Source organism: Mauremys mutica, chromosome 2, assembly GCF_020497125.1.
Source record: "Mauremys mutica isolate MM-2020 ecotype Southern chromosome 2, ASM2049712v1, whole genome shotgun sequence".
In the NCBI taxonomy this organism is placed as follows: Eukaryota; Metazoa; Chordata; order Testudines; family Geoemydidae; genus Mauremys; species Mauremys mutica.
This window is the reverse complement of record NC_059073.1, coordinates 33,431,728-33,448,391: the sequence shown is the minus strand read 5'-3', so window position 1 is coordinate 33,448,391 and position 16,664 is coordinate 33,431,728.

Here is a 16,664-nt window from a genome sequence, read left to right as displayed (position 1 = left end):
AACAGTTAATCCCTCATCCTGGACTGCTTGGTACACCAAATTAGTAGACATTGATAATTAAGTTCTGTTCAGTCCTTCAAACCCATCATTCCAAAATTATCTGATTCAAATCAACTGCCATCAAAGAATCAGCTGTGACATGTCTGGTGACCTCCGCCCTGGGATTAGTCACCAGTTGTATTTCTCCAGCCAATAATCCCAATGTTATTCTCTTTAACAGGTAATATTTGGGTGAATCTCCAGGCTTCATGTAATCTGAACTATATAATACCTTCATGGGTCTTTGATCTATCTCTTTCCCTAACAGCATAATAAATAGTGGTATCAATTGGCATGCTTCTGGATGCCTGTCCAAAGCATTTTTCGCTTGAACTACTGCCTCTCTAATCTTTCCAGTGGTAGCTGCCCTGATTAACTTATAAAATTCATTCATATTTAAATTCTCTGTTCCTCCTAACTCTTCCCACTGTACTAGCCTTGTAGCTAATTTTTTCATATTCACTGGGCCTAATATCTTTACCATCAACTGTAAGTCTGACTCACAGGAAGTATTTGTGTCTGCTCTGACTGTATCTTCCCCGCTGCATCCATAATGGTTGATCTCTGTTCTATCATTGCTACAGACTTTTCTGGCTTAGGCTGTCCTGGCCGGTTTCTTATTTCTTCCCTCAACTTAATATAAAGCCCCTCTTGAGATTGGTCAAATTCCCTTTTCTCTTGACCCCCTTGCAGATCCTCTTCCTACCAAATATCATTGGAATCCAAATCCAGATTTCTCTCTTTGACACACAGCCACAACTTATGGCTCCTGTATTTTCACATTCTTTTTCAATGCTGCTATAGTTTTCTGGCACCAACTGTGGGAATTGCTTGCAATCTTCTCTTCCTTTTCCTTAGTCAAATCTTAAATTAACTGTTTCATTTCTATCACTTGATGGTCTAATTTATCTTTGTCTGCTTTAACCTTTTCCCAGTCCATCATTCTTTTCTCCAATTCCCTATTTTGTTTTCCCATTTGTTCTGAGTTTGCATTATCTGTGCCTGCCTTACTCCCCTCTCCAAATGTTCCTAGCAAGTTTTAAAATTCTCTTGTAACGTTTGTAACTCTGCACAGACTTCTCCCTTACATGCAATTGCCTTTTTTACAGCTTGCCACAACAGCCATACTATGTCCGTTTGCTTTTTACTGGCATTAGGCTTGTACAGCTCTACATATTTCTCAAACATGTTTTCTAAGGTATCAAATATTATAACCAGTTCCACTGCACCTTCCATCCAAGGGCATGTCCCAAATGTAATATCTCCTTCTCTAACAGAGAAAGGGAGTTAACTTTAGTCCACTAGGTGCCTCTTCCACCCCTTTACTTCTCTTCTTAAACAATGTTTTAAACATTATTACAACAACACCATGCGGTATCTCCTCATGTGTTTTTTTTCTCACAAATTTCACAAATAAGGAGTCACCCTTATTAGTCTTAAATAAGGACTCCCCCAACACTGTAAGATCCTGTGGTTCACTGATGGATTTTCCAGCCTAGTTGCTCCTCTGCTGGCACCCCTGCAAACAGGAGTCCAGTTAACCTGGTCCTTGTAAGCCCAAACCACCTTTGATTGGCTAAAAGAGACGTTAACCACAGTACACATCTTAATTCACCCAGATCCCACAAAACCATTCACAGTGGAGATCAATAAATTCAATTTTGCTCCACTCCACCTATATGCCTATTATTACTCTTACAAGCTAGCCCCAGCGGAGAAGAATTATGATATATCTCATAAGGAACTCTTAGTTATCAAGGCAGCATTAAAGGAATGGTATCACCTCCTGGAGGGTAACAGGTTCTCTGTCCAAGTGTTCACAAATCACAAGAACCTGGAATATCTTCAAATGGACAGAGACCTCAACTAATGACAGATCCGCTGATCACTGTTCTTTTCCTGTTTTGATTTCATAGTCACCTGTCTCCCAGGAGCAAGAAATAGAAAGGCTGACACCCTGTCCTGTAAGAACAAGGATCTGGAACCAGTTGAGAAGACTCTCACTGCAAGTCAAAAGGTAAAATGATTTCAATTCTTCTGAATATTGAATTCCCACCAACGATTGTCTGTCTTCCTTGGATGGTTAGTGATCGCTTTGTGGACAAGCTTGATTTTCTTACAGGTTGGGCCAAGCTGTCAACTACAGATGTGTCTTGTACGTCTTCCATTTCCTTGGACCAGCTGGATCTTGAGACTTATTTTTCACAGTTTTTTACAATGAGGACTTGGTAAACACAGTGGATCAGTGAAATAGAACACAGGTCCTTCTTCCTCCTACTTTAGTGCCCTATTCATTAGATCACAGTGATTCACTCTGGTACAGTTTTTCACTTACATTCTGTTTGTTTTTCAGTGATGCTGCTTATTATAATTTAGTTCCAAATGAACTCCAAAACTTCTAAGACTTTCAAACAATAAAAAGAATTTGAATTTAAATTAATTGATAAATCCCTTGTTGCAAACAATAATCAGTCTGGCTACATAGTAAATGGTGCTGAAGATGTCTCAGAAGTGTTACTGATTACAAAAGAAATAGGGCTTTTTTTTTAAAAAGGGAAAAAAAGTTACTCATGCTTACATTTAAATTCTTGATGGAGGGAATGACAGACACTTATTATTGTTAAAATATGTAAAAAGCTGTTTGCCCAGAGGGCTGCTATTGTGCCTGTTGTAACATGAAGGGAATATGTACCATCAAATAATTAAAGGCATCCCTTTCAAAACATATTAATTTTTTACTGTAGAAAAACTGAATAGTTGGAAAGGAAGTTACTAAGAATATGACACACAAATCTCCTGGATAAACATTTGACATGTTCCAGTGGCTTATTTTAGGGGCATTCTTGAGGAGGATGAAAATAATTGCAAAATTAATATGACAACCAGCTGCTGTCCATATGTTTATAAGTTAGCATATCTTAGTTATTTTAAAACTAGGACAAGAATGACTAGTGGTATTTTTCCCCATAATATTGGTTCACATTGATAGCTGATACTGATTAAAGGAAGCAGACAGTATATTTCAGAGTGCCATTTTTAAAAATAAACTAATGTTTAATACTTTAGGAGTAATACATTATAGATCTTGTTCTATTATGGGTCACTGACATATATCTAGTGGATCCCTGGAAGCTTTCATTAGTTTAGTATTGTGTCTTGTTGTGTGAGACCAGTGTTCTCTACTCCAAGGAAATCTTGAATTGATAGGAAAGGAAGGGATTATTAAATCCTCTAACTAAACTTTATTCTCCTTCCCTTCATCTGTCCTTCAGATGGAAGAAGAGCTTGAAGAAGTGACCAAAGAGGGGCAAAAGGTTGGGTTCCTGAGGGAATTTAGGAATTCATCTAAACTAGATTTGGTTGGAAAGAACATGTAATAAATCATGCTTGGATGGCTAATGGGAGTACCATTACCACTGCCATCACTTCCTCTCCAGCAAAGCAAACAATAATAACAGTGACATCTGCCATCTAACTTTGAATCTGAGCACAAATTGCTGTTAAGAATGGTTTACTGAACTCTGAGCTGTGACCTTTTATAATATGGCAAGAGTTACTGATTCAAAGGCAATACAACAGCATTGCAAAGCTCAGCCTGTGGTGGTGGTTGTTTTTTTTACATATAAGTATTGATCAGAACTCCATTTCTGGGTGACTTTGAAGTTTTAAGACTAAAAGAACTGTGACAGACTTAAAACAGAGATAGAAAAAGAAGAAGAGAGAATTCTCAGAATTATCATTAAGAATTAAAAGAAAATGTGTAAAAATATGCATATACATGTGTGTTATTCTGCACAATAAATCAGCACAGTTCACTGTTTACAATACCAAGCTATAATTAAATGCTTAGATTGTCATATTGTGCTCTGTGGGATACCAGGAGAATTATGGGTGAATCTCTCACATATGGAAAATATCTTTTGAACATTTCATCTAACATAAGGGCTTCAGTCAATGAAGTCAATATTCTAAGCTCCTCAAGCTTTTGAAGCCTGCAGTTGGATTTTCTTGTTTCACAGCAGTCCCTTCCCAGCCATGGGATGCAACTCAGCTGCTGGTGTCAAGGAGTTAATGATGTCATGCTCCTCAAATGATATTACAAATGCAGAAGTTGAAAGAAGGAAAGATGTGTCAGAAAAATTGTCATACCGTAGTAGGGGGTGTGGGAACACAGCTATTCCAAATGGCTAGTGCAGTAACTGAAGAGTCTAAATATGTAATGCATTGGAGCCAACTGCGGTTTCAAAACAAGAGGTGATGCCTTCAGAGTACATTTTGTCTTTAGTGTCAATAATAATATGACATGATGGAGTGCTTTTATGAGACTGACCTTTATTTCTTGACTCCATTCACATGACATGGGTCAGAGCTGCAAAAAGAATCACACATCAAAATCCAATGACAAGGTCAGCATCCATCTTCCCCTATTTTTTCCTTCTTGAAAATCAAATGCAATTTAAAAACATGAGACGTAAGTCACGTGCCTTAGCAGTTGATTTGTTAGCTATGCTCCAACCCAGCTGCTGAGAACAAAGTGTCAGCCTCTGAGGGTGCACTCCTACTGCTCCCTTGCCCCAGCAGCTATGGCCAGAGCTGGGGTTTGCTTCATCATCACAGCTCCCACCTGGCCAAACCAGAGCCGCCCAGAGGGGGAGGGGGCAAGTGGGGCAATTTGCCCCAGGCCCCGCAGGGGCCCCCACGAGAGTTTTTGGGGCCCCTGGAGAGGGGTTCTTCACTCGCTCCAGGGCCCCCGGAAAACTGTCGCAGGGCCTGGGCCCCCGGAGCTTCTTCCGCTCTGGGTCTTCGGCGGCAATTCAGCGGCAGGGGGTCCTTCCGCTCTGGGACCCACCGTCAAAGTGCCAGGTCTTCGGCGGCAATTCAGCGGTGGGGACCCCAGGCCCCCTGAATCCTCTGGGCGGCCCTGGGCCAAACCCACACTGCAGAAAGCTTTTAGAGGAGGGAGGCCTTAGGTATTCAAATGTCCAGCTCTGAGTCTGCCAGAACTTCAATGGCTACCTGATGACCCCATCTCTTCTGGTGTTTAAAACTCACTGAACCATGCCAGAAGCTCTTACTGAGTTTTGAAATTATTTGATTATCTTCTTTTTTTGTTTGTCTCTGAACTTCCTGGTTCTGGCCATGACAGAAGCTGTGTGGTAGCAAAGGATTTGATGGAACATAGGGCCAAGGAACTCTTGAGCTCTAATTGTGGCTCTGCCAGTGACTTGCTGTGCTCTTATGTTCAGACTGTCACATGTAATTTCTCTGTGCCTCAGTTTCCTCATATGTAAAGCAGGGATAACACCTATAGCACATTTTTCTCATGGGAGTTATGAGGACCAATTTGTCAGTGTTTGTATATTGCCTTGAATGTATGGCACTATAGAAGTGTAAATGTATTTTTGCATTGCTAGAAGGCGCAACAAATTATAGTCCAATATATGTTTCCAGCATTTTAAAATGTCTCTTATGAGCTTGATAGCTCACCTGTCTATTATACATGGAACTTTTACTCTCTAGAACGGATGATGAGTAGCTAAAAACCTTTATGATCTGATGGCTGCCGAAGTGAGTTCGTGGTCTCACTCCAGTTACTTATCGCCAAACCTTGATATTTCAAAACCCACCCTAGTTTTTTGCCAGTCTTAAATGAAAAGGTAGGTATAAATTGGCATGAGGAGTAACTTCCTTATTTTTAATGGGGGTGCTGCTTTATGGTAGCAGAACAATGTGGGGAAGGTTATTATTGTTCAGTATAGCAGTAGTAGGATCTGCACCCTAGTTAAGTTTACAATATGGAGTTCAATTTAAACCTCTATTTAGTAAAAAATTCATTGAAATGGCAAGGATGGAAGCATAGAATATAGAGTTTGAGCAGTGTTTGAATTTTTCATGTTGGATTGATGGAAAATGAATTGATTCAGAGAGAAAAGTAGGAGTTTAAAAATCACCCCTTTTGGCAATTTTTGAATTGTCTCACTTATCTATGTTCCCCTCCAGCAAGAAATATAAAACACTCTGATACCTGTCCTTTGTTCACATCATTGCTCTTCATGTGCTGATTCCTTCAATATCAGTTATGTGTAGATAGTGTTTGTCTATAGAGCATTTTATAACAATTTAGCCATAATGGAAAATACGTGAGGCAGGGTAAACAGTGACAAATCTGCTGCAGGGCAAATAGCATCACTCATGTAGAAGCAGAGACTTACTAAATCCCCCTGTAGCCTACCGGAACAGTCTCTGGGTTAAAAAGGAGATCAGATGTTCAAATTTCACCTGTAAGCTCTGCTTAAATACCCATGCAATTAACTCAGGTCATGTACTCCAGCCCACAAGAGGTGGAAGAACTCCCAAACACCTCTGCTTCCAAAATAAGCTCTCAGAGAGCATATGCAAAGTCATTGCAGCCCAAGAACCCAGGTTTCTAACATGACAAACCCCCAGCTTATCCATTGCATCATAGTGGCTTAAAGAATGAAGAAACCAGTTTGGGTTGTTCTGTATTTAATTACTGTAAGCCACACTTCTCTCCCAAAGACAGAGATAGTATACAGGATTCCCGATTACTAGAACTGTCTGGGAAGTGAATTTTTTGTCATGAAAAAATGAGTTTTTCAGAAAAAAAACCATTCCAAATCAGAGTTAAAAAATGATTTTTTTGCAGGACTTGAAAATTCTGAAATATTTCATTTTGGAAACATCAGATCATTCCTGTTGCTCTGGCTGCTGCCAGACAACAGCCAGACAAGTTGGCCATCCAGGTAGCCCAGGGATATGGAGAGTTAGTCAACGGTAAAGATGGTAGCTGGGGAGCTGGGGTGTCTGTCTGTCTACCAAAGAGCAAGTAGTACTCTGTAAAACAGATTTTTGAACTGTAAAAAATATGATAAATTAAGGTATGGATCACCGAAATACACATTTCACATTTCAGTTATTTGCATTTTGCTTGTGTAACCCACCTGCCAGTGTGTGCTATATAGTCCTCTCTGTACCCAATCCACAGAAGATGAGAGTCTGTGACAAGTCTCCCATTGTAAGTGTGGTTCTTTATTAGAAACTGTAAGTACTTATGCTTTTAGTTTTGGAGGTCATCTGTTCAGTCTTAGGTGTTGGCTGAGATGGTAGCTATCAGAATTTCAGCTCTCCCATGTTGGGATGTTTGTAGGTTAAGTAGTATGCTTCGTACTCTCAAAGATGAGAGACCCAGAAGAAAGGGGAGTAAAATAGGCAGGCACTTCTGGCAATTCCCATATGTCCAAGAGAGGCTGTTTTGGGATGTAAGTGATGAGACAGACTCATTCATAGATGTTCCCTTGAGCTGAATGGTTATATCGTCACTTCTAAACATGGAGAGTTGCTTATGATATACTTAATTTTAGTACCCATTAAGCAAGGACAAGATGTAATATATGAAAAAATTACTATCAAACACATCTCACTCTTCAGGAGAGTCAACACAGGTGCTGCTTGAACTGTGCAGTTTATCCATCTGAATCCCAAGCATGTGCAAGTCCCCTTCTCCCTGATTCTAACGGTTTGTCTACATGGGGAAAAATTGACTGGCATAGTTAATCTAGAATAATTTTTCTGCTAAAGCTATTCTGGAATAACTCTATTCTGAAATAAGTAACTTCATTCCAGAATAATTACTCCACTTTGGAAGTGGAGGAATCATTCCAGAATAGAATGTAGGTACACATGGGGGTATTTTACAGGACCAGCTTCTGTTGGTGAGAGAGACAACAGAAGCTCCAATAAAAGATACTACTTCTCCCACTTTGTCTCTCTTATATTGGGACTGGCACATCTACAACAACACTGCAGACAACAAAAGAGGGCTAGTTATTCCAGAATAGCTAAATTATATCAGAATAGCTATAGTGGAATAGTTATTCTGGAGTAGCTGTGCTGGTCAATTTCCCCCACCTAAGCATAGCCTGAAGACTATTTGCTGAGGTACACCAAGCTATATGTAAAAACCAGGAATTTATCAAACAAACTAAATTTAGTATCCGGACACACACTATTCACTCAAAACCTTAAAAGCATGGAAATAACAAATATCTATTCCAGTCAAAGGCTTGTGAATTCCTTTCCATCTTCATATTACCTACAATACTGTTGCTAACACACTCCAACACTTTATAAGGATTTCACTTCCATTTACAACAGATACTAAAAAGCAACACATACCCCAAATTAATCAGACTTACTCTCTAAACCAAAACCTTGACAGCAACCTCAGCAGTGTTAAGGCAGAATAACTTCCCAAATGTGCCCATGGAATGACTGACAGTCAGCTGTGCTGATCTGTTGCTATATCTGATATAAAAGCATCAGAGGTTGTGTTAACATGGCTTGTGTTGGGGTTATGTGTGGCTGTAGATACCTATACGATCAATGAACAATTTAGTACATTTTTAAAAAAAAATACAAAATCAAATACTGAGTAGTAAAATGATTTAAAGTAGATTATGTACATATCTCAGCAATTAAATGGTTTGCATGACTGCATTACAAACTGAAATAACTATTTTTAAACAAAATGTTTTTTAGTATAGACAAAATGCTCATTAAGTAACTTTTACAGAACCATTTATTTTAAAAACCCATTTTGAGAATGCTACCTATAATTAGGCCACAAAACACGAACAGCACAGTAATAGACTTTAAATACATTTGTGATGGTTACAAAAATGAGAGAATTAATGGAATCATGCTGGTGTTTAATATCTGCTAATCACTGATTAGGAAGAGACCAAGAATGATTGTACTCTACAAGAAGGTAAGTTTCAAGGATGAAAAACGGGGAAATCTGCATAAAGTTAGCAAGTTTTGGCTTTATTGACGTATTGAGCATGAGGAAATATCCTCTTTCCCCCACCTCCTCTTAAAACCAAGAGTCAGATGGTGGGGCTGCAAAGCAATAATGCTTTCTGTAGACCTTTTCATCAATAGATCTCAAAGCATCTCCCAACAAAGTGGCCAATATTTTTATCCCAGTAAGGTGGGATCACCAGTAGGCTAGTGGCAGAGCCATGACTAAAATCCAGTCCTGGGGTCTAGTCACTTGGACACACCAAACCTGTGCATGTAACACACTTCATATGGCTGCTGTTCCAGACCGTAGACAATCAGATTGTTCAAACCGAGTGGAGGCCTCTTTCACATAAGCTTGTCCTTTAACCCCAGGCATAAATGGTGGTGCTGTATTGCCTCATTCCACCCAATGTGAGAAGCCAAACAACAAAATTCACCAGTGTATATGGCAATGGGTTGCCATCCCTACCATAAGGCTTGGAGAGTTGTCTTGGCTATTCACATATGGTTGGGGTGGTCAACATAATGGACATGCCTTGAATGAATTCCTCGAATTCTCACAAGTGGGGGCTGGACTGTTCCAGGAGTGGAAAAGACCAGGCCAAGGGTTCCCTAGTCAAAACTTAAGATGAGCCCCACACAAGCCTGACCCTTGGGTAATGATGAAGGGCATATCAAAAACAGGAGCTGACATTGCTTCAGGAACCCCCAAAACTTGTCCTGGTTTCCATCAAATTTGTCAGGCAGCAGAAGAGCTGCCCAAAGCGGCTGCACCACAATAGTTGTTTAAGAGAATTGTATGAGTTAAGCAATTCCTCTTGTCTGGATGGAGACTTGCAGAGAGGGTAATCCCTTAGGACATTAACTTAAGTTGAGTATGTCTAAGTAGCAGTTCAGTCCCTTAGGTGGCAGGAATAATAATAATACCCACATTCTATATAGCACTTGTAATCAGTAGATCTCAAAGAAGGTATAGGTACCCCTTTTACAGATGGGGAAACCAAGACATGGAGGTTAAGTGACTTGCCCAAGGTCATCCAGCAGCAGAGCCAGGAAGACAGCCCAGGTCCGCTGAGTTCCAGTCCAATGCTCTATCAACTAAGCCATAGATGTTGACCGATTTCCACAGACAGATGTATTTTTCCCACTGTGCTCTTCGAAGCAACTCTACATGACAAGGTGGTGTAATGACCAGTGACATGTATTGTCTTGTCTACACTCCTGTTTCATAGATTCTTAGATTTTTAAAGACAGAACGGACCACTAGATTGTCTAGTCTGACTTCCTGTGTAAAACAGGCTATTTCAGCTTGGAAAAGAGATGTCTAAGGGGGATGTGATTGAGGTCTATAAAATAATGACCGATGTGGAGAAAGTAAACAAGCAAGTGCTATTTACTCCTTCTCATAACACAAGAATTAGAGGTCACCAAATGAAATTAATAGGCAGCAGGTTTAAAACAAACAAAAGGAAGTATTTCTTCACACAATGCAGAGTCAACTTGTAGAATTCTTTGCCACAGGATGTTGTGAAGGCCAAAAAAGAACTAGATAAGTTCATGGAGGATAGGTCCATCCATGGCTATTAGCCAGGATGGGCAGGGATGGTGTCCCTAGCCTCTGTGTACCAGAAGCTGGGAATGAGCAAAAGGGAATGGATCACCTGATGATTACCTGTTCTTTTCATTCCCTCTGGGGCACCTGGCATTGGCCACTGTAAGAAGACAGGATACTGGACTAGATGGACCTTTGGTCTGACCCACGTATGGCCATTCATACGTTCTTATGAATATCACCAGACAACTCTGCATTGAAAACAGTGGTAGGGATTGTGAAATAAAAAAGCAAAATAGCCTAAAATAGACAAGGCCTGTGCAGTTGCATCTGGATTTTCTGCAAGTGGAATTGCCAGTGTGTAGCTTTGTTTTATTTTGTGACTATAAATAGACAAGGACCAACTGCAAAGTCCCCCAAACTGTTACTTCTCAGCAAATGGACAACAGCATATAGCATTCTTATACAATAACAACTGCTCAAAGGGAAGCAGAAGTATAGAATAACTTACTAAAAGGAGCCACAGAAAATATTTTAAGACACACGAAGGGGTCAGACAACTTATGTCAAAAGAAAATTTTGATGAAAAATGATCAAGTAATTTTACAAAAAAATTTCCAAAATTAGTTCTATTTTCCAACCACCTTTACTAATTAGTACAGCTAATTGGAATAATAATAACAACCATGGTGATGATAAACTCAATAATTTCTTCAAAATATGAAATTCTTTTACACATTATTCAGTTAAGTATTTAGCTAGCTCTATTAATAACTATAAGATACATTATATATTCATTTAAAGTAAAGTGGTAAAAAAAGTTGTATTCGGTAAACACACAAACAAAAGCTGTGAGGCAGCAGTACTAAATATATAAAACCTTATTGCAGATATCATGGAAATATATTTACATAATTAATAGACAGTAACTGCTCGCTTAACGTTGTAGTTATGTTGCTGAAAAATGTGACTTCTAGCGAAACGATGTTAAGCGAATCCAATTTCCCCGTAAGAATTAATGTATATGGGGGGGGTTAGGTTCCAGGGAAATTATACATTATATAGATATACACACAGTATACATTTTAAACAAAGAACGTAATACTGTTCACAGCTATCATGATTGTGAAGCTTGGTTGTGAAGTTAGAGGGTGGAAGAGGGTGGGATATTTCCCAGGGAATGCCTTACTGCTAAATGATGAACTAGCACTCGGCTGAGCCCTCAAGGGTTAAAACATTGTTGTTAATGTAGCCTCTCACACAAGGCAGCACGAACAGGGGGGAGGGGAGACAGCATAGCAGACAGAGATAGACACATACCTCGTGTGTGGGAGAGAGAGAGAGAGATGCACACTGCCCCTTTAAGTAAGCTGACCTACTCTTTGTCTTTTTAAGTGAATCAGGAAGTTGAGACAACAGCTGCTGCCTCAAGCTCTCTATGTCTCTCTCCCTCTGTGTCCCCTCCCTGTTCTATATGGAGAAGGGGTAAGCGGGGTGCAGGAGCAGGGGGGAGGGGGACACCCTGACATTAGCCCTTCCCCTCCCCCCCACAGCAAACAGGAGTCTCTGGGAGCAGCTCCAAGGCAAGAGGGCAGGAGCAGCACATAGCAGTGGGGGGAAGGACAGCTGAACTGCTGCCAATTGATAGCCTGCAATTGATAGCCTGCTGGGCGGCTGCAGCACAGGGAACTTAGGGGAGCAGGGAGCTGATAGCGGGGCTGCTGGTCCACCCTGGTCACAAGCCCCCATCAACTAGCTGCAACTGGCTGCTCTTCCTGCAAGCAGTGGACAAAGCAGGCAGCTGCCAAAGGATTTTGGAAGGGAGCATTGCACAACTTTAAACGAGCATGTTCCCTAATTGATCAGCAAGGTAACAATGAAACAACATTAACCGGGATGACTTTAAGTGAGGAGTTACTGTATCTTTATTTAGGTGGCGGGTTGCCTGACACACATATTAAGACAGAGGGTGAGGTTCTAAATAGGATTCCGATAATCAACTTTCTACTGATTCTTCTCTCTCTCTCTCTCTCTCTCTCTCTCTAGTCCTTCTGACCCTGCCGTGATTTTTTTTTTACCTGATACATTTGCTATAGGGGAATCCTGGATGGCATCTATTCATCTCTTTACTTAGACATTGGTAGGACCAATTATTTCATGTTTTAGAAACTGAGGTCAGAAATGAGAAGCATCTTGTGACAGACCTGGACTGTTACTAGTTGGATTATTTTGTAATAGAGTCTGAAAGCTCTTGTGAGGTATACGAAAGATGTTCTAATACATTTTTGTAGTAAAAAATCCGCTAATATCATTAGGTTGTCCCCAAAGAGCACTATAGGAACAGAAAGCCTGTTTTTCTAGTTTCCATGGGGACAGGTGAATGTGGGGAAGTTATAAGGAAGAACTTTGGAAGTATACAACTGGAGTGTATGTACAGATAAAAATAAGAAGAATAAGAATATAAAACATTGGGAGAATTGTCACTGGACTGCTGCCATTTGTTAATGGTAGATAAATTGGGCAAGGAATGCAGGAGTGTAAACTGTTAACTCCAAGAGGGAGCTTGGAATTAAAATCAGTTCATGTATGGAAGGGAAGGACTAGGTGAATAAACCTGTTCATTCTCTAAATTGTCAGATATTAGAGCCATGATGTTTGTACCTTGATTTGACTGCCTGATCCTTCATCTGGATTGAGACTTGGGAGACCTTCCTTCCATCAGGGAACATTGGAATCTCAGATCTTGATTTTGATCTCACAGTGATTTTACATCCCTGTAACTCCATTGACTCTAGTGACATTCCTGCACATTTAGGCTAGTTTGAGAGTAGAATTAGGCCCTGAGATAAAACATTTGAAGTCTCCTATGAAATTGGTGCTAGCTATATAAGAGATCATCTCTGCTTCTGAAATAAGAACCTCTCATTACAGCTCTTTTCACTGAAACCTAATAATGCCAAGCAATAGAATGAGGCTCATGAACCTGGGAGATATAACTTTAACAGGAGCTGACCCTAGACTATAAAGACAAGGATAACCATGTGCCTCACTGAATTCAGACCCAAATAAAAAACTCATCTCTTTGACTTGGCTTTCCAGTGATTAAAGCACACAAACATACACTGAAGTTGGAATACAGTACACTATCTGTAGGACTGTTGATGAAATTCCTACACAGATTAGAAATCATATAATCATAGAAGTTAGAGAGAGGAAAGAAAAACAACCACTGGAACTTTCACCACGTTCCTCGCAAGGCAATTTCACCATTCTGACTTTTGTTGCCTGGAGGGGCCACACTGAGATTGCTCAATCAGGGCAAACTGCAAAGAATGAGACAGACAATCCCCCAAACTGATGATTATTCTAAGAATTAGATCCACCAAGCCAGCAACAAAACAGCTTCTACAATACCTTAATGGTTACCCAGAAGCCAAAAACACAGTTCCCTTAAAACAATCCAGCTGTGGGCCCCCACCCAGACAGCAAAGTCAAATATTATGAGGATTGCTAAAAATCTTGTTAATCATATATGATTGATATCACTCTCAAGTTCCATCTAAATGTTAATATTCCCTTCTGATCTCTGAATTAATAGAATATAGTAACAGACATGAACAGTCTAGTTACGTTGTTGACCTCTAACAAGATATAAATAAACACATATGAATACCTGTTATTATTTACCTCTAATTCTCTACCAAAACAGGTTTGCATTACAAAGCTCTAGTGTATCTAACATGGCTCTGTTAGCTATTTCATAGAATCATAGACTTTAAGGTCAGAAGGGACCATTATGATTATCTAGTCTGACCTCCTGCACAATGCAGGCCACAGAATCTCACACACCCACGCCTGTATCAAACCCGTGTCTGAGCCATTGAAGTCCTCAAATCATGGTTTAAAGACTTCAAGGTGCAGAGAATCTTCCAGCAAGCGACCTGTGACCCATGCTGCAGAGGAAGGCGAAAAACCTCCAGGGCTTCTGCCAATCTGCGCTGGAGGAAAATTCCTTCCCGACCCCAAATATGGTGATCAGCTAAACCCTGAGCATGTGGGCAAGACTCACCAGCCAGACACCCAGGAAAGAATTCTCTGTAGTAACTCAGATCCCACCTTATCTAACATCCCATCACAGACCATTGGGCATATTTACCGCTAGTAGTCAAAGACAAATTAATTGCCAAAATTAGGCTATCCCATTATACCCTCCCCTCCATAAACTTATCAAGCTTAGTCTTGAAGCCAGATATGTTGTTTGCCCCATTACTCCCCTTGGAAGGCTGTTCCAGAACTTCATTCCTCTGATGGTTAGAAACCTTCATCTAATTTCAAGTCTAAATTTCCCGATAGCCAGTTTATATCCATTTGTTTTTGTGTTCACATTGGTACTGATCTTAAATAATTCCTCTCCCTCCTTGGTATTTATTCCTCTGATATGTTTATAGAGAGCAATCATATCTCTCCTCAGCCTTCTTTTGGTTAGGCTAAACATTCCAAGTTCTTTGAGTCTCCTTTCATAAGACAGGTTTTCCATTCCTCGGATCATCCTAGTAGCCCTTCTCTGTACCTGTTCCAGTTTGAATTCATCCTTCTTAAACATGGGAGACCAGAATTGCACACAGTATTCCACATAAGGTCTCACCAGTGCCTTGTATAACAGTACTAACACCTCCTTATCTCTACTGGAAATACCTTGCCTGATGAATCCCAAGACCGCATTAGCTTTTTCCACAGCCATATCAGAGTGGTGGCTCATAATCATCCTGTGATCAACCAATACTCTGAGGTCCTTCTCATCCTCCGTTACTTCCAACTGATGCCTCCCCAGTTTATAACAATAGTTCTTGTTATTAATCCCTAAATGCATGACCTTGCACTTTTCACTATTAAATTTCATCCTGTTACTATTACTCCAGTTTACAAGGTCATCCAAATCTTCTTGTATGCTATCTCAGTCCTTCTCTGTATTGGCAATACCTCCCAGCTTTGTGTCATCTGCAAACTTTATTAGCACATCCCCACTTTTGTGCCAAGGTCAGTAATGAAAAGATTAAATAAGATCGGTCCCAAAACCGATCTCTGAGGAACTCCACCAGCAACCTCCCTCCATCCTGACAATTCACCTTTCAGTACGACCTGTTGTAGTCTCCCCTTTAACCAGTTCCTTATCCACTTTTCAATTTTCATATTGATCCCCATCTTTTCCAATTTAGCTAATAATTCCCCATGTAGAACCATATCAAATGCCTTACTGAAATCGAGGTAAATTAGATCCACTGCATTTCATTTGTCTAAAAAAATTGTTACCGTCTCAAAGAAGGAGATCAGGTTGTTTTGGCATGATCTACCTTTTGTAAAACCATGTTGTATTTTGTCCCAATTACCATTGACCTCAATGTCCTTGACTGCTTTTATAAGAAATGGCCTTAATTACCATTTACATACTTTTCTAATATGTCTTTAAAGGTAGAATTTGGGTCATTTAGCCTGGCTCAGCATCATAAACTCTATTTGCCAGAAGCTGGGAATGGGCAACAGGGGACAGATCACTTGATGATTACCTGTTCTGTTCATTCACTCTGGGACATCTGGCATTGGCCATTGTCAAAAGATAGGATACTGGGCTAGATGAACCTTTGGTCTGACCAGGGCCGGCTCCAGACCCCAGCGCGCCAAGCGCATGCTTGGGGTGGCATGCCGCGGGGGGCGCTCTGCCTGTCGCTGCGAGGGCGGCAGGCGGGTCCAGTGGACCTCCCACAGGCATGCCTGCGGATGCTCCACCGGAGCCGCGGGACCAGCAGACCCTCCGCCGGCACATCTGCAGGAGGTCCACCGGAGCCTCCGCAGGCACATCTGCAGGAGGTCCACCGGAGCCGCGGGACCGGTGACCACCAGAGCGCCCCCCGCGGCGTGCCACCCTTCTTGGGGCGGCGAAATTGCTAGAGCCGCCCCTGGGTCTGACCCAGTATGGCCATTCTTATGTTCTTAACCATTAAGAAATTCTCTCATATTTTTCTTCCCCGTATTTTCATTCCTTTTTAGGTAATAATGACATCTCTGAATTACCTTAAACAATTATCTCCTTTTTTTTGTTGTTTATATCTTCAAATACTTGAAGGCAGTTATTGTGTCCCCCAGTACAATGTCTGATTAAGTTCTCCATCATCAGATAAATTGTTATAGTAGAACAGAACAATTACTCTGTATTTGAAACAAAGGCAAAATAGCTTCTAAACCATCAATTTTC